The sequence below is a fragment of the Muscardinus avellanarius genome, assembly GCF_963383645.1.
Source record: "Muscardinus avellanarius genome assembly, chromosome: 13".
Taxonomy (NCBI): Eukaryota; Metazoa; Chordata; class Mammalia; order Rodentia; family Gliridae; genus Muscardinus; species Muscardinus avellanarius.
The window spans coordinates 33,646,187-33,671,021 of NC_137799.1; the positions used below are offsets into that span (position 1 = coordinate 33,646,187).

General features: G+C 45.9%; 1 pseudogene across 1 annotated transcript; it reads left to right on the top strand.

Annotated features, from left to right (window-relative positions):
* Positions 1-7,945: 7,945 nt before the first annotated feature.
* Positions 7,946-13,201, top strand: LOC308271955 (polypeptide N-acetylgalactosaminyltransferase 1-like; annotated as a pseudogene). Its single transcript has 2 exons — positions 7,946-8,284; positions 11,869-13,201. The product of its transcript is annotated as a polypeptide N-acetylgalactosaminyltransferase 1-like (transcript).
* The last annotated feature ends 11,634 nt before the right edge of the window (positions 13,202-24,835 follow it).

Sequence of the window (24,835 nt, forward strand, 5' to 3'; positions counted from 1 at the left end):
AAGCAGAATAACTAATATCTAAATTAAAACAACTTTCAACTGAAGATTGATTGTTAATAGGACCTGTGAAATCTAGAGTACTGGTTATGATGTGCCTTTCAGTCCTTTATTGTAGCACTTCTAGTTGGTCTAATATGTCTCATGGTTGGTTTTTTAATTTTTTTTATTGGTGCACTGTATTCATACATCATATTGGGATAAAAAAAAAACTTGTAGACATACATGCACACATCGCCCAGTTAGCCCCTACCCGATCCCCACCCCATTCCCTCCCCATCCCTCTTTCCCATGCTTGGCTTAGTGGTTGACATCTAGTATTATAGCAATTTGTTCAAAATTAACAATGATAATCTCACATAACAGTTTCATTTGTCTGATACCAAGCTTAAATATAACATTTCAATATTTCTTTTTGCTTTCTTTCATACAAGAAAATATTTTTTCTTCCTTTTTTTTAGGCAAAACTATCATACATTTATTTATTTATTTTTTCAGAAAAAAATCTATCCTAATATGGAATATGGACTCTAGATACCCAAAACGATCTCGAAAAAGAACAAAGCTAGAAGATGTGTATTTTCTGATTTCAAACCATATAAAGCTACAATAATTGAAACAGTGTAGTACTGTTCTAAAGGCAGATATATAAACCATTGGAGTTAAATAAAAGCCTAGAGCTAAATTCTTCCATATATTGTCAAGTTATTTTTGACAAGGTTTCTATGAACATTTGGTGAAGGAAATAATCTTTTAACTAAATATTGTTGAAAACTAATAATTACAAGAAAAGAGTAAAATTGGACCCTTACCTAAGACCATATACAAATATTAACTCAAAATAGATAAAAGACCTAAATATAAATCTTAAGACTATAAACTTTTAGAAGAAAATCTGGGTCATAAAACCTCACAACATTGAAATTGGCAGTGATTTCTTGGATATGATTTCAATGGCACAGGCAACAGAAGGGTAAACAAACTCCCTAAAAATTAAAAAAAATATATTGTATATCCAAAGACAATGTAAACATGATAGAATGGGATAAAATATTTCCAAATGCTGTATCTGAAGGTATATTAATATTTCAACCAGAAATCCTAAAAATTAGCAACAATAAAAGCAAACAATATAATTTAGAGATAGGTAAAAGACTAACATAAATAATGAATCTCCAAAGATAACCAATCTTAGTTGTCTGTTGGATGGAAAATCTTGGTTCTCTGTGTCCTGTCCCTAAGGCTCCATCCTGCAGAGCCCCGGGAAAGAACACACAAACACCGAGTCTGTTGATGATGCTTCCTCTTTAATGCTTCCCCTTCAATGTGCACAGCAGGCAGATATATATCAGTCTCATAACCCCTCCCTCGTCACTCCACCAACCCCAAGCTTCCCACAACTAGGGCATGCACATTTCTAACCCTCTCATAGGCGGGCTGGTGGTAGCACGAGGCGCTGCGTCACTGATCATCCTTAGGGCGCCTGATAGGGCTCACTGCATAGGCTCAGGGAGACATCAATCTTGTGAGTCTTATGACTTGGCAGCAATCCAAGGCGCCATCTTGAGTCAACGCTGGCAACAAGCCTAGACGCCATCTTGGTCCAGTTGAGTGGGCCCCAACATCTCCCCCTTTTTGTTTTATTAAAATTAAGGCTCGGGACCGTGCCTGTCTTAGGTTGTCAAACCTCAAGGATCATTCTTACCCATCATCGGGAAAGCAATAGCATGATTACTCCCCTGTCTTAGGTTGATATGATCCCGGGGACAATCATACCCATCTTTGACTACCGATCCAGCATATTGAGCCATACGTGAGGAGATGAGCCAGCTTCAAGGGCAGCCAGAGCTTGCACCAGCATGTGCTGTTGTTGCACGGTTTGTTGTCGAATACGCCTGATATATCCAACCAGGAAACAGCATGCTACCACCAGCAAGAATGCCCAGAATGCCATGCCACCCCAATCTTTTAAGAAACCCAATGTTCCATGTATTAAGTCCATCCATTGTTGTATTGAGGCAATCTCCACGCGGGTAGATTTGATTGCGACAATGGACGCTCGAAGTTCTGTCATAGTCTGTTCAAATTTATGTCTCCAATTTCCCAGGAGCATTCTGCCTATCTGTCTGGATAGATTGCCTGCACGGGAAAAATTCTGATACTGCACAGAGGTTATACATAATCCAGACAATTTTTGAATACATGGTACCATGGGCATCTGTCCCAAGATGTCGACCTGTTCTTGTAATAGGTCCACTCTTTGATTTACCATCATTATGCCTGCTTTAAGCTGCCCATTTCTTTCACTCCTCCCTTAAAAAGAATCTTACAGAGAGCCTCTTTGACTTTCATAACCTTAGACCCCATGATAAGTCTTGCTTCGTCGCAATCTGCGAGCTTTCTACTTCGTCACTAAATCCTGCGAACCTACACAGCGCTGTTCCTTCGTCGCTTACCTGAGAACTTACCCCACGGCGTTCCCGGGTTTCGGCACCACTTGTCGCATCCCCGTGTGGGCCACCACTTGGCCCGTCCCTAAGGCTCCATCCTGCAGAGCCCCGGGAAAGAACACACAAACGCCGAGTCTGTTGATGATGCTTCCTCTTTAATGCTTCCCCTCAATGCTCACAGCAGGCAGATATATATCAGTCTCATAACCCCTCCCTCATCACTCCACCAACCCCAAGCTTCCCACAGCTAGGGCATGCACATTTCTAACCCTCTCATAGGTGGGCTGGTGGTAGCACGAGGCGCTGCATCACTGATCATCCTTAGGGCGCCTGATAGGGCTCACTGCATAGGCTCAGGGAGACATCAATCTTGTGCGTCTTATGACTTGGCAGCAATCCAAGGCGCCATCTTGAGTCAACACTGGCAACAAGCCTAGACGCCATCTTGGTCCAGCCGAGTGGGCCCTGACATTTCTGGTTCTGGTGTGTGTTACCTATTTCTTCTTTGTAGTTAATCTCTTTGAGTATTTTTTCTAGCGCTGGTTTTGAAGACATAAATTCCTTCAGTTTCTGTTTGTCATGGAAGCTTCTTATTTCCCCTTCTAATTTGATAGAAAGTTTTGCTGGGTAGGAAATTTTTGGCTGGAAGTTGTTTTCTTTCAGAATTTGGAATATGTTACTCCAAGCCCTTCTGGCTCTCATGACTTGGTTTGGGAAGTCTGGAGTGATCCTTATTGGTTTGCCTCTGAATGTCACTTGGCCCTTTGTTTTTGTTGCCTTTAAGATTCTCTGCTTGGCTTCCACATTGGTCATTTTGACAATTATGTGGTGTGGGGATCCTCTTCTCCAATCCTGTCTAAGGGGAGTTCTATAAGTTTCCTGGACCTGTGTATCGACCTCTTGCTCTATGTTTGGAAAATTTTCTGCTATTACTTCCTTGAAGAGATTGTTGATCCCTTTGGTTTCACCTTCTTTTCCCTCCTCTATTCCAATTATTCTTAGGTTAGCTCTCTTAAAATGGGCCCATATTTCTTCAATGTCAGATTCCTGCTGTTGGATTTTTTTTTTCTAAATTAGAAACTCTGCGTTCATTTTTGGAGTGATCATCTTCTAAGAGCGAGATTCTATTCTTCATGTGGTCTAATCTGTTGTTTGTACTTTGAATTGAGGCCTTTACTTCATTGAGTGCATCCTTTATCTCTTTTTGGCTCTCTCTGAATTCTTTTCTAAACACCTCTATTATTTCTACAGTTATTTTCCTTATTTGATCTTCTAGAAATCTCTGAATTTCTGTTTTATCAGGTTCTGATGTTATGGTGTTGTGGGCATTCATTGCTCCATTGTTATTCCTCTTTCCCATGATTTCAGAAGTTTGTGCCTTCTCTGGGTTCTTCCCTTGGGTCACTACAACTTCACTTAAGGTGCTCTGGATCTCGAGTCTGTGGTATCTCAGTCCCCACTACTCCTTTACTGGGTTGTATTGCAGAGTCTCAGACCCAGGGAGTCAATCGAGGCTGCTTTAGACCATAGGGGGTGCCAGGTTGGGCATTCTCCTATGGTGTGATATCTCTGCCACTGCCACTCCCCCACTGGGTCAAGTCCCTGGGAGTGCAGTATTGGTATTTCTCCTCTAGGGGCTGCAATTTTACTCACTGCTGTTGAGTGCACTGATGGAGCTGTAGTGGACTCAATGAATTTGCTGCTGATGCTACCAGTGGCAATATGGCGCCGCTGCCATGCCCTTGGCCATGAGGCTGCCGTATTTCTTCTCTGGTTTTGAGCTCCGCTTTGAGACCCTGCAGCGTGGCTGAGCCCAGCCGCTGGGAGCTTTAGATGCTCCCTGCGCTGAAAAATCTGCCGAATTCTTCCCGGCTGGTCCGCAGCACTCACCTCAGCTCACCATCCACCCCTCCTCTCTTGAGTCTTGTGGGCTGTTGAGTGCATTGGTCTGGTGCCATCTGGTGAACTCGCCACTGCCGCTGGCAACAAGGTGCTGCTGCCGTGTCCTCGGGTGTGAGGCCGGCGTATCTCCTCTGTGGCTCTAAGCTCCGTTCTGAGTCCCCCTCCTCTATGGGGCCTGGTGCTGCAAGGGAAGATGGCGCCTGCACCGCAGCTCCGGCCGCAGCACTGTGGTCTGGTTTCTTTCTGGTGTCTCGTTTTTCCAGCCCTCTTTTTCTCTGTCCCTTGTAATTACATTTTTTGTTTCTCTGGTGATGGTGTTTTCTGGCTATGAAAGGTGCTGGTTTTGTGGTAATAGAGACTGGTTGTTAGCGGGGCTCGGAAGCCCCTCTTTTCTCCATCGCCATCTTCCTGGAACTCCCCTCATGCTTGTTTGATGCGTGTTATTCAGAGTCTTACATGTATCCACCATCCTGACATGATTTATTCACTTATTAGAGTCTATTGGCAAAAGTAAAACTTGTGTGGCTTTTTCAAAGTTTGAACAATGTTAACAATTACTGGGACTACTCAGTTTACTGGAGCAATAAAAAATTAAATGAACCCACATAAGCAACTCAGAAAACCTGCTTACTCTTTTCTTTTGCTCATTACATGATTTTGCAGAAATCCTTTAACCATTCTGTTTGTGAATTCCCTACTTTAACTATTTGACTCTGATGACAAGTAATAAAATACTACTCAAACTCCTGTGAAGAAAGAGATTGTATTATAAGGATGCCAGAGTATTTCTAGGAGCTCGAGTAGAGTGGACCCTCAGGAGTGGGTAGAACCAGGCATTCAAAATCAGTAGGGCTCCTCTCTTATTTTCACCTCTGTGTCTATTTTATTGATTCTTTTTTCTCTCTATTTTCAAACCCATACAGCTCACCAGCAAGAATGGTTTTCTGTGACTCTCTGGACACAGCTTCTGAATTTTTTGCATTCAGTCACATGCCTAATGTGCACAGCCAGGACTTGTGTGAGGGAAGAGAGGCTCTTGGGGTAAAACATTTAAGGAGGGGGCTTGCCACCTAGGATCATGAGAGTCCATTCTGGTTCCTTGGTGCCTGTCTGGCCTCACCTGAGTCCTGAACCCAAGAGAATGACTGGTGAACTCTGGGTCCCAATTCTAAATTGGCAAAGAAAAACATCTTTGGAGAACCTTGAATAAGGAATCCAACTCTGATCCAGTCAGCAACTGTTACAGGATTAAAGCCACATGGTACACTGTTGCTGAGTCTCTATAACTTTGGGATTTAGGGGACAATTCTCAGACAAAGAGGAACCAAGACTTTGGTAGCAACTTGAAAATTTTCTATCATAAAAGTATTTTGTAACTATTTCTTTTACATTTTTATGCTATTTTCTTTCTGCCCCATTATGACTCTTACAACTTCTAAGCATATATCCTATATAACTTACCACATGAGTGTAAATAGAATCCCCGACATTTTTCACCCATATTTGGTGTGCTGAGGAATTGGCTTTGGAAGCTAGGACTATGTCGCCCCCACCCACCGGGATGGGGCGGTGGCTCAAGATGGTGCGTAGGCATGTTGCCAAGTCACAAGGCTCACGAGGCTGGCGGTGCCCTGAGCCTGCGCAGTGTGCCCTATCAGGCGCCCTATGTATGATCAGTGACACAGTGCCTTGTGCTACCACCAGCCCGCCTATGAAAGGGTTAGAAATGTGCATGCCCTAGCTGTGGGAAGCTTGGGGTTGGTGGAGTGATGAGGGAGGGGTTATGATACTGATATATATTTGCTTGCTGTGTGCATTAAAGGAAGGAAGCATCATCAACAGACCTGGCGTTTGTGTGTTCTTTCCCAGGGCTCTGCAGGACGGAGCCTTAGGGACATGACAGGACTAGATTTAGGATGTTGGCTAGAGTGGTTATAGTAGGCAATTCAAGGTAATTAGCTATGAAAATAAACTTTGCATTTGGCCAATATATTTGAAGTTTTGAGAAAGCCTATAGCCAGAACAAGAATGAATTAGGCCTTCCTAATGACCTCTTTTTGGTCATTGGGGGAAAGAATGCACAGCAGATTTAGAAGCTTATAGGAAGGAATCAGTTCAGAAAATATAGCACACTGAAATGTTACAAGAGACCCAAGATACTTTTTAAATGTTACATATCCCATTTATCTACCATGAATGAAAGACTGTGATATTTGATTTGATGCCAATTTTTTTTGTCAGAAACATTATCAATATTGAAAAAAATATTCACAATTATTCTAGCTACAAAATATTGCTCTGTTGACCATGAGTTTAGGTTTATGGAAAATGGTCAGTAATGCTGTTTGATGGTGGAAGATCAGGTGCAGAGAATAACTTTTTTTAAAGTGCCAAAAGGGATTTTATCCTTGACCATTTTCTTTTTCTAATGACCCACTTTCTACACTTGAGAATTGGAAGTCAACACCCATATTTCTGGTCCTATACCACCAGAGGCCATTATTTTCTTTAAAAACCTTTTGTGCCCATAAGTCTAAACCCCAAAGCATTTATTTTGCATTTCTCCTAAAGTGAAATTAAGGAATTAAGGACTCTTTGAAGAGTCAAGCTTTCTTTTGTATGGTTTTATTTTTAGTATTCTTTTATTGGTTTATTATAATTATACATCATAATGAGGTTCTGAGTGATAGGCACATACATGCACACAGCACTTGGTATGTTTCCCTCAGGATCCTACCCCAATCCCTCCCTTTCTCCATACATGTCATTGAGATTGGTGTGGATAATTTCATGTAGGCACAAAGCATTATTTAAGCTGTTGCGTCCATCACGCTCCTTAACCCCCCTCCATCACTCCACTGGAGTCTCTCCTCTTTCATATCAAGTCCCTTTTGTTACCCAACTTCTCACTAGCTTCCACATATTAAAGAAAAATACAACAAACGAGGGAACAACTATAACTACAATTTCTCTGAAGACATTGTTGAAAGAATGATGTGTACAAATGTCAAAGTCTCGTGAGAAGTTTCCCACTTTGAAAAGGCCTCCTTTTTTTCTCTTCACTAAGAAACTGACAACTTTTCCTTTGAGAATAATTAGAATTACAAAACTGAAAAGCCCCCTTTTCTTTGGCTATCAGTAGATTAGTGTCAAATTTACAGACCACAAATCACTATATTCCATGTTCCAAGTTTTCTTTGGCCAATTCCTATGATTCTAGTTCATAGGCTATTTTTATTTTACTCTTTCTCAGTTGTCTGTAAGCAGGTTCAAATCCTCTGTGTAATGAGATATAAAGAAGAGAGGAGACCACACTGTGGCTCAGGCATGTGGGGCTGCCTAGAATAGCACCAACCCGTGGCCACAGCAGAGGCAGAGGTAGAGGCAGAGCCCACGCCCAGCCCACCCGCCTGGAAGCCGCTGGCAGTGGCCCAGTAGGCAGTGCAACTGATGGAGGCCCTAGAGTAGTGCCTGCACTGCCTTGCCTGCAGGACTGCCTTGCCACGGCTTGGACTGGCCACAGAAGCCACTGCTGTGTGAAGAAATGTCAGACATGTGGATATGACATGAATTCATTTGAAAACTACTTGGGTGCTATGAGAAAATTTTTGTATTGCAAGGTGGTCCTAGCCATCGCCTTGATTTGGGTACTCCTAGATATGTTCCTGCTGTTTTACTTCAGTGAATGCAACAAATGTGATGACAAAAAGGAGAGAGAACTCCTGCTGGAGATGTTCTAGAGCCAGTACAGAAACTTCATGAAGGTCCTGGAGAAATGGGGAAACCAGTCATCATTCCTAAAGAAGATCAAGAAAAGATGAAAGAGATGTTTAAAATCAATCAGTTCAGTTTAATGGCAAGTGAGATGATTGCACTCAACAGATCCTTACCAGACGTTAGGTTAGAAGGGTGTAAAACAAAGGTATATCCAGATGGTAACATTGAAATTGAGTTGGGGGTCATGAAGGAGGCAAGCACCAGCAAAGTTATAAAAGGCCTCTTTAATTAAAACTGGCACTTTGGGGCGAGGTCTGCTGACCATGGGGGATGGGACCAATGACCGAGCATCAGAGTCATGTGATCAGCAGAGTCATGCCGCAGAGAGGAAGTGAGGATATTTATGTAGCTGGGTCTTGGGGTGGGGTTAGTGGCATGGGAATGCTGGTCCTCTCAAGACATCTAGAGTTCCAGGGCATCTGGAGTCTGGACTGAGATAATGGAGTCTCGTGACATCTCTGCTTCTGTCTTCCGGAGTTCTGTCTCCTGTCCTTGCTATGGGATTTCATGGGGGAAGAGAGGGACCCAACCTATCGTCCCAGCCTTTTTGTGACTTGGATAACAACCGAGTCAATAACTACTTCCTGCTATCAGGGTGCATCATAGGGGGCCCCTTGGCCAGGAGAGGTCAGGTCATTCAGAAGTGGACAGGTGAGAATAAGGCTGCAGGGGGAGTTGATTGGAGATTACCCTGAACAGCTCGGTAATGCATGTTTGAATGAATTTTATCAGGCAAGGAGCTTGTGATTGGTCCAACGTTTTATTCAGGGGAGGCAAATAGGTTGCTTGCATGTTGAATTTCCTGACATAAACAAGTGGGCCTTTCCAGATGACTGCAGTCAATATGGGATGTGGAGCTTCCAAGAAATGCCAAGGGCTTGGGCCACCTGATGAATAACCTTAGAAATAAGAAGCTGGTACATTATCAGACTATAAGAAATTGAGGAGTTCAAACCGAGGGATAATATCCAAGCATAGAACATTGGCCACCATGCTGGCTGTCTCGTCCTTTGAGGGGAAAGCCTCTACCCAACCTGCTAGGGTGTTGACCATGGTAAGAAGATATTTTAGTTTTTTGTGAGGGCATATGGGTAAAATCAATTTGCTAGTTCTGTCCTGCCAAATGTCCTCTCATTTGGTGGGTAGGAAAAGAGGGGTGAAGGCCTCCTTGAGGTAAAACATCAGCATAAGTAGAACAGGAGAAACTGACTTTACTAATCAGCTATTGCAGGAGAGGAGAATAAAACAAGGGGTTTAGGAAATGTTTAAGCACTGTAAGCCCAACGTGTAGGGAATTATGTATTAGGTTAATGACTGCTCTGACCTGAGCCTCAGGCAGGGCAATTTTATCCTGTGAAAGAGGGCCTGTAGTACGTGGGCAGGAGGGCTTACTGTCAATCCCCTGTACCAAGATTGGAAAAGGAAAACTAGGACCCGAAAAGGATGGAAAGACTGAGTAGACAACCAAAAAGGCTTATCTGCCACTGTGAGAGTTACCCTGGTTTTGGCAAGGTGATTGAGGTTGAGGAGTCTGAGAGCTGTCGGTCTTCGGCCAGGCCAAGTAGGGCCAGGGGCAGGGCCTGGTGTGGAAGGGTGGTCCCTCTGTGTTGATACACCCGGGGCTCACCACTTTTCCAAGGCACTGTTCCAATGGCCCTCCTGGCCATATACTGGGGATGGTCTGGTTGATGGGCGTGGCCTAGCCGCACTTGAGGCAGGCTCCTGGAGGTAGTTGTCCTTGCTGTCCTCCACCCCTAGGTTGCACACCAGAGGGCTGAGCAGCCATCGCAGGCTGCAGGGCAGCTACCAGGGATTTGCCTTTTGGCAAAGTCGGAGTGAATGCTCCATTCCAGCCCATTCCTTTCGGGAATTAAAGACTTTAAATGCCATGTCTACCAAATCTCGGATAGGAGTTTGAGGTCTGTCCTCAGCCATTTTAAATTTTTTCCAAATATCAGGGACTAATTGCCCAATGAAATGGGTTACTGACACCACAGATCCTGTCTTAGTAGATGGAACTAAGCTGGTATAGAGGATAAAGGCCTTTGAAGCAGATTAAGAAAAACAGCTGGGTTTTCATCTGGACCATGGGTGGTTTCCTTGAGTTTATTGTAATTAACTGCTTTATGGGAAACAGCCTGCATTCCATCAAGAAGGCATAGTATCATATGGTCTCTCATTTTTAATCTCTTACCCCACCATTAGGTGCTGGCTGGTAATACCAGTGGGGATCCTCCTAAGGTACCACAGCTGCTCCCATACAGAGTGCTGGGTTGGTTAAATGAGCCTGGTCGGCCTGTTCTTGGGCCTTTACAATACGACTCATTCACCTGGAGTTAAGGCAGAGGTTAAAATAACATGAAAATCCCACCATGTGAGATCATACACTTGTATCATGTATTAGAATTTTTAATAAAAAGAATACAGTTTTCTTTCAATTTGAGCAAGGTCTGGGAGGAAGAAAGGGATCTGGATGCAGACTATGCTTTCTGTATTCGCCACCTCGTGGAGCGGGACCAAGAGAGAAGGGGGATCCTTGGAGCAGGTACAGGGGAAGGTGAGCAGGAGATAGGGTTGGTCCCTTAAGGGAGGATGGCGGGGCAGGGGTTGGAGTGGGTTAGAGTAGGAGACTGTCCAAGGGTAGGTTGATGGTCGGGTCGGTGAGGAGAGATCCTCGGCATCAGGGTCCTCAGAAAGTAGGACCTGTAACCCAGCAAGATCACAAGCTGACAACCACACACCACCACAATGGGGTGACCAAGATGGCGATATTATGACATCACTAGGTAGCGACTATGCACCACCACAAAATGGTGGCTGACGGGTAAATGGCGGCTGAGGGGGGGAGCATGGTTGGAGGGATGGGAGTGCAGGAAAAAGAAAGCCTGTACATAAAGGACTTCGAACCATTTACCGGGGTATTAAAATCCAGAGTTCTGTTTTTGGGCCACAGTGACCCATTATTTTGGAATTCTGGCTTCCCCTGTCTGGTCCATGGGCAAAAACAAAGAACAGGAAACAGGCATCCCTGATTATACGATTATCCTGATCAATGTATGGAAATGGGTCAAGAGGGGAGGAGAGACGTCTCACTCCCTTCTCAAGACTGGAGGATGACCGGGTTATGGGGGGGGGACTCTGATATGGCCATGCATTTGGATAAATAGAGAAGCTGGAGACAAGAAGCCGGACCCGCTGACCAGAAGAAGGGAAGGAACTTACCCTGTTTGAAAGCAAAAGCAGTTGGTCCAATTAAGTCAGTGAGGGGAGTCACCAGGGCTCAGGGAGGGGTAAAAAATAGAGATAAAATAATAAAATAAGTCCTATTGGGTTCCCGGGTTTCATCACCAGATGTAACATTACAATTGAGCTGGGAGTCGTGAAGGATGAAAATACCAGCCAAGTTATTAAAGGCCTTTTTAATTCAGATTGGCACCTTCTGGCAAGGTCTGCCGATCGTAGGGGAAGGGACCAATGACCAAGTAGCACAGTCATGTGGTTAGCATAGTCATGCTGCAGAGAGGATGTGAGGGTATTTATGTAGCTGGGTCTTGGGGTGGGGCTAGTGGCATGGGAATGCCAGTCCTTTCATGACATCTGGAGTCTCATGGCATCTGGAGTCTGCTCTAAGATGTCTGGAGTCTTGCAATGCCCCTGCATCTGACTTCTGGCTTCCGGGGTTTTGCCTCCTGTCCCTGCTATAGGGTCCCATGGGGGTAGGGAGGGACCTGACCTATCACAGATAATCTTCCCACAACAAGGATGGTGATTGCTTTCCACAGTGAGGCCTGGAGCACATTTCTGTGTACCATTCATAGCATCATTGATAGCTCACCAAGACATATGGTGGAGGAGATTGCACTCGTGGATGATGCCAGTGAGAGAGACTTTTTTAAAAGACCTCTAGAGAGTTATGTGAAAAAACTAAAAGTGCTTGTTCATGTCATTTGAATGGAACAGTGTTCTGGACTGATCAGAGCTCGATTGAAAGGAGCCACTGTGTCCAAAGGCCAAATGATCACCTTCTTAGATGCACACTGTGAGTGCACAGTGGGGTGGCTGGAGCGCCTCTTAGCCAGGATCAAACCTGACAGGAGAACAGTGGTATGGCCTATCGTTGATGTGGTCAGCAATGATACTTTTGAGCATATGGCAGGCTCAGATATGACCTACGGTGGATTCAAGTGGAAGCTCAATTCTCGCTGGTATCCTGTTCCTCAAAGAGAAATGGACAGAAGAAGGTGATTGGACTATTCCTGTCAGAACACCTATAAGGGCAGGAGGCCTTTTTTCAACACAGAGATTACTTTCAGGAAATTGGAACATATGATGCTGGAATGGATATTTGGGGAAGAGAAACCTAGAAATTTCCTTTAGAATTTGGCAGTATGGAGGAACTTTGAAATTTTTACATGCTCGCATGTTGGACATGTGTTTAGGAAAGCTACTTCTTACATATTTCCAGGAGTTACTGGGTGGATTATCAATAACAATAACAGATGACTTGCAGAAGTGTGAATGAATTAATTAAAAAAATTCTTCTATATAATTTCTCCACATGTTATAAAGGTAGATTATAGAGATATATCATCAAGACTTGGTCTAAGACACAAACACAAACTACAATACAAACCTCTCTCTTAGTACTTAGAGAGTATTTATCCTGATTCTCAAATTCTATGTCATGATTTCTCATTGGGAGAGATATGAAATTTGGAAACAAATCAGTGTCTAGATAATATGGCTAGAAAATAGAATGAAAAGGTTAGAATTTTTAATTTTCATGTTATGGGTGATAACCAGGTTTTCTCTTATATTGTCAACAAAGAAATCAGAACAATTTGGACATTTCCAAACTGAAGGGCCCAGTTACCATGCTCAAATGCCACCACCTAAAGGGCAACCAGCTCTTGGGATATGACCCTCTGAAATTAACCCTGCAGCATGTAAACAGCAACCAGTGCCTAGATAAAGCCACAGAAGAGGACAGCCAGGTGCCCAGCATTAGAAACTGCAATGGAAGCCATTCCCAGCAATGGTTTCTTTGAAATGTCACCCTTCCAAAAATATTCTGAGACCAAATTTACAAAAAAAAAAAAAAGTAATGATTGACTGGGATACGTCAGCATACATTTCTGCCACATTCTTAAGTAGCAAAAAAAAAAAAAAAAGAAAAGAAAACTGCTTTCCTCTGCGGGATGTAAGGTTTATCAGCCATTAAAACTCAGACTCTTCTATATTTTCACTAGCTTCAGCCTTCCTGTCCAAGGACCTGTAACTGCATAATAGTTGAGACTGTGCATACTGATGTGTACAAGACTGAGAGAGTCTTTTGTCAAGATTCATGGGAAAGAATATTCAGACAGTGAAACAAGCAACACAATGTGCTTTCTGAAGGACTGCACCTTTTACAGTTTGCTTGCACATCAGTAATTTCTGCTGAGTGTGCTCTCATAATGAAGAGATTTCCAATTTTTTTCTTAATTAGAACTGGTAGCCAGTATATTAAATATTGATGTAAAAGTAAATGAAAAAGAACTGGAACCAGATTCAGAATCATGAAAACAACATTAAAAAACCTATATTAAACAGGGTTTATTTTTTAATTATATATATTTGTGCATTGTAGTCATACATCACAATGGAATACAAGACTTGTGAGGATATACAAGCACATATCATCCAATTAGCCTTTATCCAATCCCCATCCTATTCCCTCTCCCTCCTTCAATCCCATGCTTGATTGGTAATTAACTTTGATACATTTGTTTACGTACAGCATGAGTTTTAAAGAGATTCCATCCTCTCCTATCCCATCCCCTCTGATTGGTCACCTTAATTGCTCCTCTATAGGGCCCTTTATTCAACTAGATCTCTTCCTATTACCTATTTCTTCCTAGTTTTTGCATATTAGGGAAAGCATCTGGTTTTTTATTTTCTGTGATATTTCTCTGTGTATGCTGCATTGCAAGTTCCGATCCCACTCCTGATGGCCCCAGCACTGACCTGGCCACACGGAAGACTCTGATCCCAGCTTTGCTGGCTCCAGTACCAGCCTTGCCTCATGGTAGGCCCTGATCCTGGCCTCACTGGCCCCGGCCCCGGCCTCACCCCTTGGCAGGCTCTGATCCTGACCTCAGAGACCCCAGCCTCAGCCTTGCCTCATGGCAGGCTCTGATCCCGGCCTCAGATGCCCCAGCACCAGCCTTGCCTCATGGTGGGCTCTGATCCTGGCCTCACTGGCGCCGGCATTAGCCTCACGCCTCAGCAGGCTCCGATCCTGGCTTCAGAGGCCCCAGAACCAGCCTTGCCTCATGGCAGGTTCTGATCCTGGCCTCGCTGGCCCCAGCACTGGCCTAACCCCTTGGCAGGCCTCGATCCTGGCCTTGGAGGCCCTAGCACCAACCTTGCTTCACAGCAGGCTCCAATCCCGGCCTCACTGGTCCCAGCACCGGCCTAACCCCTCAGCAGGCTCTAATACCAGCCTCAGAGGCCCAAGTACTGGCCTTGCCTCAAAGGAAAGCTCCAATCCCAGCCTTGTTAGTCCCGGCACTGGCCTAACCCCTTAGCTGGCTCTGATCCATGCTTCAGAGGCCCCAGCACCAACCTTGCCTCACAGGAGGCTCCGATCCCAGCCTTGCTGTCCTGGCACCAGCCTAACCCCTCGGCAGGCTCCGATCCTGGCCTCAGAGGCCCCAGCACCAGCCTTGCCTCATGGCAGGCCCCAATCCCAGCCAGGCTGGCCCCAGCACTGGCCTCACCCCTCAGCAGGATCCGATCCCTGCCTCTGAGGCCACAGCTCCGGCCTTTCCTCATGGTAGGCCCTGATCCTGGCCTTGCTGGCCCCAGCACCAGCCTAACACCTCAGAAGGCCCCTGCACCGGCCTTGCATCAAGGCAGACTCCAATCCCAGCCTCGCTGTCCCAAGCACCGCCCTCACCCCTCAGCAGGCTCCGATCCTGGTCTCGTGGACCCCAACATTGGCCTTGCCTCACGGCAGACTCTGATCCTGGCCTCAGTGGCCCTGGCACTGGCCTAACCCCTTGGCAGGCTATGATCCTGGCCTTGGAGGCCCAAGTACCAGCCTTGCCTCATGTTAGGCTCCAATCCTGGCCTCACTGGCCCTTGCATCACCCTCAGCGGGCTCCGATCCTGGTCTCAGATGGAGGCCCAAGTGTGAGAAGTCAGGGTGTGGCACGGCAGCCCAAGATGGTGCCCGGGCTGACTGCCAAGTCATGAGAGCTTGTGATGGTGGTCTTGGCTGGCGCATGCGCTGTTGTCAGTATCACGCGCCTCATGCATGGACTGTGATGTAATGCCTCATGGTTAGGCCAGTACGCCTATGAGATACCTTCTTGGGAGCATGTGATGGACATGGGCAAAATGGGATTGGTGGATATTTGGGGAGCAGGCTTGGTATGGTGTATATAAGGAAACTGCTGCGGGGAATAAAGAGGAAGTAGCTTCATCAGCAAGTCGGCTTTTGTGTGTTTCTTCCCTAAGCTCTGCTGGTCAGAGCCTTAGGGTCACAACATAGTGGTGCCGAAACCCGGGATAAAGAAAAGGTAAGGTCCGCAAGGTAAGCGGCGAAGGGATAGCGCTATAAGGTTCACAGCATAGTGACGAAGTTAAGGATCGCAGTAAGCGACGAAGAAGGAATGGGGTCACAAGTGACTACATTGAGAGTTAGGAATGCGGTAGAAAAAATCCTAGTTAAGGGAGGAGTGAAAGTGAAAGCACATACGATAGAAAAATTTTTGAGTATGGTGGCAGAGGAGGCTCCATGGTTTTTAGAGGAAGGGTATGTAAATATTCCTCAGTGGGAACAGCTGGGTCGTGACCTACAGTTAGCAGATGAAAGATGCCCATTGCCCCCGGGCACATTGGCTATCTGGAGTTTAGTAAGGTCATGTCTGTTGGATACTTCTGGTCATTACCAACAAGTCTTAACAGAGGGAGGGAAGGCATTTGAGGAAGTAAAAGAGCAAATGTCTCAACAAAGTCAAGAAAGTTCCCTTAAAGCCAAGGAAGAGAGCTTTATTTCTGATGAGGAAGTCGCAGAGCTTGTTGGCTCCCTAGCTAGGGCACGGCTGCACCCTCCATCTTATCGGGAGGAGCCACCTGGCCCATCAGCTCCCCTCTTGTTTACACTGCCTCCTTATAAGGAGCGATCACATGGTAGGAGCAGGAGTGCTGCTGTGTGGGCTAGGGTCCCTGCAGTCCCAGGTGCTTTCCCTGTCCTTTTAGATCATAACAGAGATATCATCAGCCACTAGATTGGAAAGTAATTCAAAGGATTAAAGAATCAGTGTCTACTTATGGTATGCAAGCCGCCTTCATGCTAACACAAGTGAAGGGACTGGAACGGCATTGCATGACCCCATTTGATTGGTCTAATTTATGCAGGGCTGTACTCTTGGGAGGAGTATATCTTAATTGGAAAGCCGCTTACTTGGAATATGTTATTGAGCAGGTGGCTGCCAATGCTCAGGCAGGACAGCCTGCCTGGAATGTAGACATGCTTATGGGACAGGGGGCTTTCATAAATAATCAGATTGGTTATCCACAACAAGTGTATGATCAAATCAATCGTTGTGCCTTGAGGGCCTGGAAGATGTTATCAGGATCTGGTGATCTTGGAGCAAGCCTGTCTAAAGTCACGCAGGGACCCAATGAGCCTTTCTCAGATTTTTTGGCCAGGTTGGTGGAGACAGCTAGCTGAGTATTCCCTGATGTAGATTCAGCAATGCCTCTCATAAAGCAATTGGCATATGAACAGGCTAACAAACCATGCCGAGATGCCATCAGACCATATAAACAGAAAAATTTAGACGTTTGGCTCAAGGTCTGCCGAGATATTAACAAAGGTGTTATACAGGGCCAGGCTATTGCTGCAGCCATTGTGTCAGGGTTGAAAGGGAAATCATATCAAGTAGGTCAAGGGGGAGTACGAGGGGGATGTTATGCATGTGGTCAGCTTGGGCATTTCAAGAAGGACTGCCCTCGCCGTCTAGGTCAGGGGAAGGCATTAGGGCCGCCCCAGGTAGCAGCCCAGCAACCGCAGCTGTGCCTCCGCTGCCGGAAAGGCAATCATTGGGCAGGAGAGTGTCATTCCAAATGGGATGTAGATGGCAATCCCTTGTCACCTAGTCAGATGGGAGCTCGGCCAAAAAATGGTCATCGGGGCCCCTCACCTCAGGGCCCGCAAATATATGGGGTGATGCAGCAATCCCCGACCCCATGGCCCATCCTGCATCAGATTCCCCGGGTGCACAAACCCCTGGAGCCCCAAGGAGAGCCACAGCCAGCAGCGCAGGACTGGACATCTGTGCCACCTCCAGACTCATACTGACCCCAGAGATGGGAGTCCAGACGGTGGCCTCTGATTTCAGAGGACCACTCCCTAAAGATACAGTAGGCCTTTTGCTAGGCCGCAGTTCCACTGCAATGTCAGGCTTGATAGTACACCCAGGGGTTATTGACCAAGACTATGAGGGAGAAGTAAAGATTATGGTGTCCTCCCCTAGAGGCATTTCTGCCATAAGTCCCAGAGATAGAATAGCCCAAATTTTGCTCCTTCCCAGTCACCATGCAAGATTTCCTTGCAGAGCATTGTCCCGAGGAGAACAGGGGTTTGGTTCCTTGGGAAGCCCAGGCGCTTGGCTCACCATGGATATGAGTCAAAGGCCCATGCATAAACTGATAGTACAGGGGGTAATATTGTGGGGCCTTTTAGATTCTGGAGCAGATCGCAGCATAATAAACAAAACTGATTGGCCAAAAGGATGGCCTATTCAGGAAACCACCCAGTTGCTGAGAGGTCTTGGTTATTCACAGGACCCTCATTGCAGTGCTGCAGTGCTGCATTGGAAAGATGAGGAAGGGCATTCTGGGATTTTTCAACCATTTGTCCTGGATATCCCTGTATCACTTTGGGGACATGACATCATGACACAGATGGGAGTTAGGCTTACCACTGAAGGGAACTATAGTCCTCAGAGCAAAAATATAATGATGAAAATGGGATATAATGGCAGAAGGGGACTTGGGCCTAGAGGGCAGGGCAGGCAATCCCCAGTACCAGCTAAGGAAAATCCAGGTCGCCGGGGGTTGGGTTTTTCCTAGGGGCCACTGAGCAAATTCCAATCAAATGGAAGACGAATCAGCCTGTGTGGGTATCTCAGTGGCCCCTCACCAAGGAAAAGCTTAATTCTGCCCACCAGCTGGTAAGTGAACAATTGGAAGCTGGCCACCTCAAACCATCCACCTCCCCCTGGAATACGCCCATTTTTTTATTAAGAAGAAGTCTGGTAAATGGAGACTGCTGCATGATTTGAGGGCTGTCAATGCAGTTATGGAACCTATGGGCCCGGTGCAGCTTGGCCTTCCGATGATTTCTGCCCTCCCTAAAGATTGGCCATCTGTAGTGATTGATTTAAAAGATTGTTTCTTTTCAATTCCTTTGCATGTTAATGATACAGATAAGTTTGCTTTTACCCTGCCAGCTATTAATCATGTTTATCTGGATGCCCATTTTGAATGGACAGTGTTACCTCAGGGTATGACAAACAGTCCCACATTATGTCAACTATATGTGGGCAAAGCCCTACAGCCCATTAGAGACAATTTTAGGTCAGCCATCATATACCATTATATGGATGATATTCTGCTGTGTGCAAAAACTACAAAAGAAGTGGAACATATGCTGGTAATTGTGACTCAAGAACTTAAAAAATGGAACTTGAACATAGCCCCAGAGAAGATACAAATGAATTTGGCGAAAACTTACTTAGGAACCAAATTAACCGATACCATGGTACACCCTTTAAATGTCACCCTTAGGGTTGATTAACTCAATACTCTTATGATTTTCAAAAGTTGCTGGGGGACATAAATTGGATTCGTCCGTATTGTAGACTAACTAATGCAGAGCTACAACCTCTATTTGACTTGCTTAAAGGTGACTCTGATTTACAGTCCCCACGAAAACTTACCCCGGAAGCCCGATCATGTCTTAGACTGGTGGAAGAACGGTTGGTTGAGGCACAAGTGGACCGTCTGGATCTAAATAAGCCCTTACTTTTGTGTGTCATCACATCTGACTTGTCACCCTCAGGGGTACTTTGGCAAAATGGTCCATTGATGTGGGTATATTTATCTCACTCCCCAAGTAAAGTGTTGCCTTGGTACACCGCTGTGGTGGCACAAGTAATTTTTTTTTTGTGGTACTGGGGTTCCTGGAAGCCCTTCTACCTCCGGGATACACTCCCAGACCTATTTTTACATTTTTATTTGGAAACAGGGTCTCCTAAGCCAGCACGCGCGGCTGGCTTCGAACCTGCGCGATCCTCCTGTCTCTGCCTCCCAAGTGCGGGGATTACAAGCGTGCGCCACCACGCCCGGCGGCACAAGTAATTTTGAAAGGCATTAAACTTAGTGTTGCGTCACTCGGGTGACAACCTGATAGCATCATTACTCCTTACACATCTGAACAATTTAAAACCCTAGCTGGGGTTAGTGATGATTGGGCCAGTCTGTGCACTGCAACGATAGGACAGTTTGATAATCATTACCCCTCACACCCCTGGTTGCAATTCATGCTAAAATAGCCTTTGTTATTTCCACACTGCACTCATTCTCAGCCTATAGCAGGAGCTATGAATGTATTTACAGATGGATCCAAAGGGGGGACGGGAGTCATTTATGTTGAAGGCCAAGAGCCATGAAGCTATTTGTTTCCATGTACATCTGCCCAGGCAGTTGAGTTGTGTGCTGTAGAATTTGCACTGATGCCTTTTTTTTTTTTGTGGTACTGGGGTTCCTGGAAGCCCTTCTACCTCTGGGCTATACTCCCAGACCTATTTTTACATTTTTATTTGGAAACAGGGTCTCCTAAGCCAGCATGCATGGCTGGCTTCAAACCTGCGCGATCCTCCTATCTCTGCCTCCCAAGTGCGGGGATTACAAGCGTGCGCCACCACGCCCAGCCTGATGCCTTTTAATTTAATTTCTGATAGTCATTACGTGGTGCAAGCTGTACAACTGTTGGAGACTGTAGGTCAAATTAAAGCCTCCTCCTCAGTTGTTCAAATGCTCCAATTAGTGCAGCACTTGATTTGGAAGCGGAAACAACCTTTTAGCATTATTCATCTTCGTGCCCACTCAGGCCTCCCCGGGCCCACAGCTGAGGGGAATGCTCTGGCCGATTTGCATACCCGAAAGATTTTTGCCTTTCTAGCTTTAAACCCTATTCAGTTAGCTGCTGACTTTCACAAAAGGTTTCATGTTAACGCTACTACCCTCAGATTGAAATTTAAGATCACTCGAGAACAGGCAAGAGACATAGTCCTGAAGTGCGCTCAATGCCTGCCCCTATTGCCCCAGCGCGGGGTGGGAGTAAACCCCTGAGGCTTGAAGCCTCTACAGATTTGGCAGATGGATGTTACCCATGTTAGTGAGTTTGGAACACTTAAATACGTTCATGTCTCTGTAGATACCTGTTCAGGCATTGTTTTTGCCTCTGCTCATACTGGTGAGAAGGCCCAACACGTTATTTCTCATTGTTTAAAGGCTTCGCTGCTTGGGGGATTCCTAGCCAATTTAAAACAGATAATGGTCCAGTATATACATCTCAATGCTTTGCAAATTTTTGTGAACAGATGGGCATTAAGCTTTCCCATGGCCTACCATATAATCCACAGGGACAAGGAATAGTAGAAAGGGCCAATCATAACATTAAATGTGCTCTAATTAAACAAAAAGGGGGAATTGGGACCCACTGGAAGTCTCCCAAGGACAAACTTAATCTCATTATTTTTATTTTAAATTTTTTACAATTGGATTCTGAGGGCCATTCTGCAGCTGAACGGCATAGCGGACTAAAGGCCTTAGGCCAAGTTTTCGTTCTCTGGAAGGATGTGCTTACAGGAGCATGGCGAGGGCCGGACCCTGTATTAACATGGACACGAGGAGCGGTTTGTGTTTTCCCACAGGACCAAGAACACCCGGTGTGGGTCCCGGAACACTTGACATGACCAGCTGAAGGAAAAGGAAATGCCTCCGCCAAAGAGCCTAGAGTTGAGGCTAATACTGAGACTTCTCCTGGTATTGGAAAGCCTCCTTGTTTTTCTTAGCTGTTGTGATGTGCATGCCGACTGCGGTGCCTTGGCCTGTGAAGGTAGAGGAGGCCAGTTTGCCGGTGCTCCTGAGGCGCAGCCGGCGGGATTTTGGCATTACAGCAGCAATTATTGCCGCGGTTACAGCAGCGGCAGCCACGGCTGCTATAGTAGCGGCCTCCTTAGCAACTTCTTTAAATACAGCGACAACAATGAATAGCTTAAGCAGAGAATACAGCTATTGCCTTGGTGCAACAAAAAGTGTTAGCGGTCAATTAAAGGCAGGCATTTTAATGATCAACCAAAGAGTAGATTTGTTGCAAGAACAAGTTGACATACTTGGACAGATAGCTATGTTGCCATGTGTCCAGCACCTTCCTGGCTTATGTAGAACCTCTGTACAGTATGAGAATTTTTCCCGAGCAGGTAACCTGTCGAGACAGCTAAGCCACATGCCTCTAGGAAACTGGAGTCGAGACTTCGAAAAGACTATACAAGACTTACGTTTGTCAATTGTTGCTGTAAAAAATACCAGAGTGGAGGTGGCCACGGATCAACAATGGATGGACATGATGCATGGGGCAGTGGGGTTTTTAAAAGACTGGGGAGGAATGGCATTTTGGGCATTTCTTCTACTGGCAGCGTGTGGGACGATATTTATCTGTATGTGGTGTATAAAGAAGAACATGGCAACACAGCAGCGCATGTTGGTTCAAGCTATGGCCGCCTTGGAGGCTGGTAGCTCCCCCAATGTCTGGCTTAGCTTGCTGGATCGGTAGCCAAGCATGGGTAAGACTGCTCCATCCTCATATCAACCTAAGACAGGCAGGCAACCATGATGTTGCTGAGCTGATGACGGGTAAGAAAGAATGAGTGAGTTGGAAGCGGCAACCTAAGACAGGCATGATCCCAAGTCTTGTGTTCTTAAATAAATAAAAAGGGGGAGCTGTGGGAAGCCAGGGTGTGGCACGGCAGCCCAAGATGGTGCCCGGGCTGACTGCCAAGTCATGAGAGCTTGTGATGGTGGTCTTGGCTGGTGCATGCGCTGTTGTCAGTATCACGCGCCTCATGCATGGATTGTGATGTAACGCCTCCTGGTTAGGCCAGTACGCCTATGAGATACCTTCTTGGGAGCATGGGATGGACGTGGGTGGAATGGGATTGGTGGATATTTTGGGAGCAGGCTTGGTATGCTGTATATAAGGAAACTACTGCGGGGAATAAAGAGGAAGTAGCTTCATTAGCAAGTTGGCGTTCATGTGTTTTTTCCCTAGGCTCTGCTGGTCAGAGCCTTAGGGTCGTGACACCCAAGCACCAGCTTTGCCTCATGGAAGGCTCCATTCCTGGCCTCCCTGGCCCCAGCACAGGCCTATCCACTCAGTAGGCTCCTATCCTGGCCTCAGGGTCCCCAGCACAGACCTTGCTGTGCATCAGGCTCTGGTCTCTGTCACTATGAGCAGGTCGTCTACAGATGTTCCCTTTCCTTCCTTCCTTCCTTCCTTCCTTCCTTCCTTCCTTTCTTTCTTTCTTTCTTTCTTTCTTTCTTTCTTTCTTTTTTCTTCTTTCTTTCTTTCTTTCTTTCTTTCTTTCTTTCTCTCTCTCTCTCTTTCTTTCTTTCTGGTGATACTGGGGTTCCTGGAAACCCCTCTACCTTCAGGCTACACTCCTGGAGACCTGACTCTTTTTTTAATATCTATTTTTATTTGGAAACAGGCTCTCTTAAGCCAGCGAGTCTGGCCTCAAACCAGCGCAATCCTTCTGTCTCAGCCTCCCAAGCGCTGGGATTACAAGCGTGCACCACCACACCCGGCGTTCTTTCATTTTTTATTTTTAATATGAGAAAGCAGAGTATGTATTTTGCAAAAGCTGGGACCCCAAATACCTAGTGGCAATAAATTTTGTCTTCCCTCCAAAGGCAGAGGTGCACAGCTTCACTTTGGAAATCAGGCTCTGCTGTTCCATGTGCACCCTGGCCTTTCACTTTGTGCCGAAGACTGCGGTGGCCATGAGGGCTGATGACTCCCAGAACACGCAGTGTGTAGGCCCATCCCAGCTATGCGGGGCTCCCTCTGATACCCCCCAAACCCTTTTGCCACTTAGCATGTTGTCCGGTCTTCTCGAGCATGTGTGGCAGAAGCAGCCAGTCTACTTTGGGGGCGATTTCCTCAAAAGCTCAAGGTGGACTTGGCTGGATTTGTCTGCCCCTCCAAATTCTACCTTTGGGGCAATTTCTTCAGGAGAACAAGTTGGGTTGAATCAGATTTCTGCCTCTCCAAAATAATAGCCTCCACCTCTGCTGCTGGCACCAGCACTGGTGCTGCCGCTCCACCACACTACTGCCTCCGTCATGCCATCAGCGCCATTGTGCGGCTGCTTTCCACCTGGTTCTCTGCTGAGCTCCCTCCCCACATGACATGATGTCCAGAATTCCTAAGCCTGTGCGGCAGGGGCAGTCCCCCTTCGCGGGGATTTCTCCTCCCAAAAGTTCCAGGTGAATTGGATAGAGTCCCTCTGCATCTCCTGAGTCCTGGCTGCCACCACCGCCATCTTGGTCCCTCCTCAATATTTTTCTTATTTATTTATTTTTTTGAAGGGGTTGTGAGATCGAGCACTCAGCAGCAATGAATTTTATCTCCCTTCCAAGAGCAGAGGCCCACAGCCCCACTGCAAAGAGCAGGATCTGCTGTTCCGGGCAAACTGCGGCCCCTGGCGCTGCATAGGACCACAGCGGCCGGGTGCCCTGAGTTCCCAGGATACGCGGCTGGGCTCCCCGCCTGGCACTGTTCAGCTCCCTCCACTACACCCAGGTCATTTTTCTTACAAGATATGATGTTAAGAACCCCCAGCATGCGCAGCTGAAGTAGCCTTTTCTCTAATCCCTTCTGGGATGATCCTCCAAAAATCGTTTTTCTTGCGTGGCTGGCACCTCCTTGTCATCTTGCTTACAATTCCACTGTTTTCCACTGTCTCTCCTGTATTCTAGATAGGAAGTCGTAGCTGGAAGTGTCTCCTTAAGTTGTCCCAATCTGATATTAAACCAAAATCTGGTGTCCAGGGTTTCCCCAAGGAAAGCTTATTCTTATCGGTGGCCGCGATCGCCAGTGCGACTGTGGCTGCTGCCATCTTAACTCTCCCCTTAAACAGGTTTAAAGAAAATTTAAGAAAAGAGAGAAGGAGAAAGGGTGGATACCAAAAAAAGGAGGGAAGGCCCAACATTTTCTTCATAATGGTATTTGAAATGGTCAATCAAACATATATTACACTTTATTTACCATAAATAGCATTGGCATTTATCACTATTAGAAAGGCATAAAACAGAAACAAAAACATAAAGTTTGATTTCCTCCTAAAAAGAACAAATCATGGCAACTCTGCAAAAAGCTGGAACTCTCATAGTAGGTGGAGATTAGAAATTAAAGAGGAACCACCATCATAATAGAGTTATGTAACTGCCCAGCTGGGTATGCAGTTCCAAAACTGCACTGTTTCAGAGTTCTTTATCAGGAATCACCCACCCCCTTGAATCATAAAAACACCCTGTGAAACAGGTCACATGGATTTTATTTCAGTGGAAGAATTAAAGCTTCATTTACT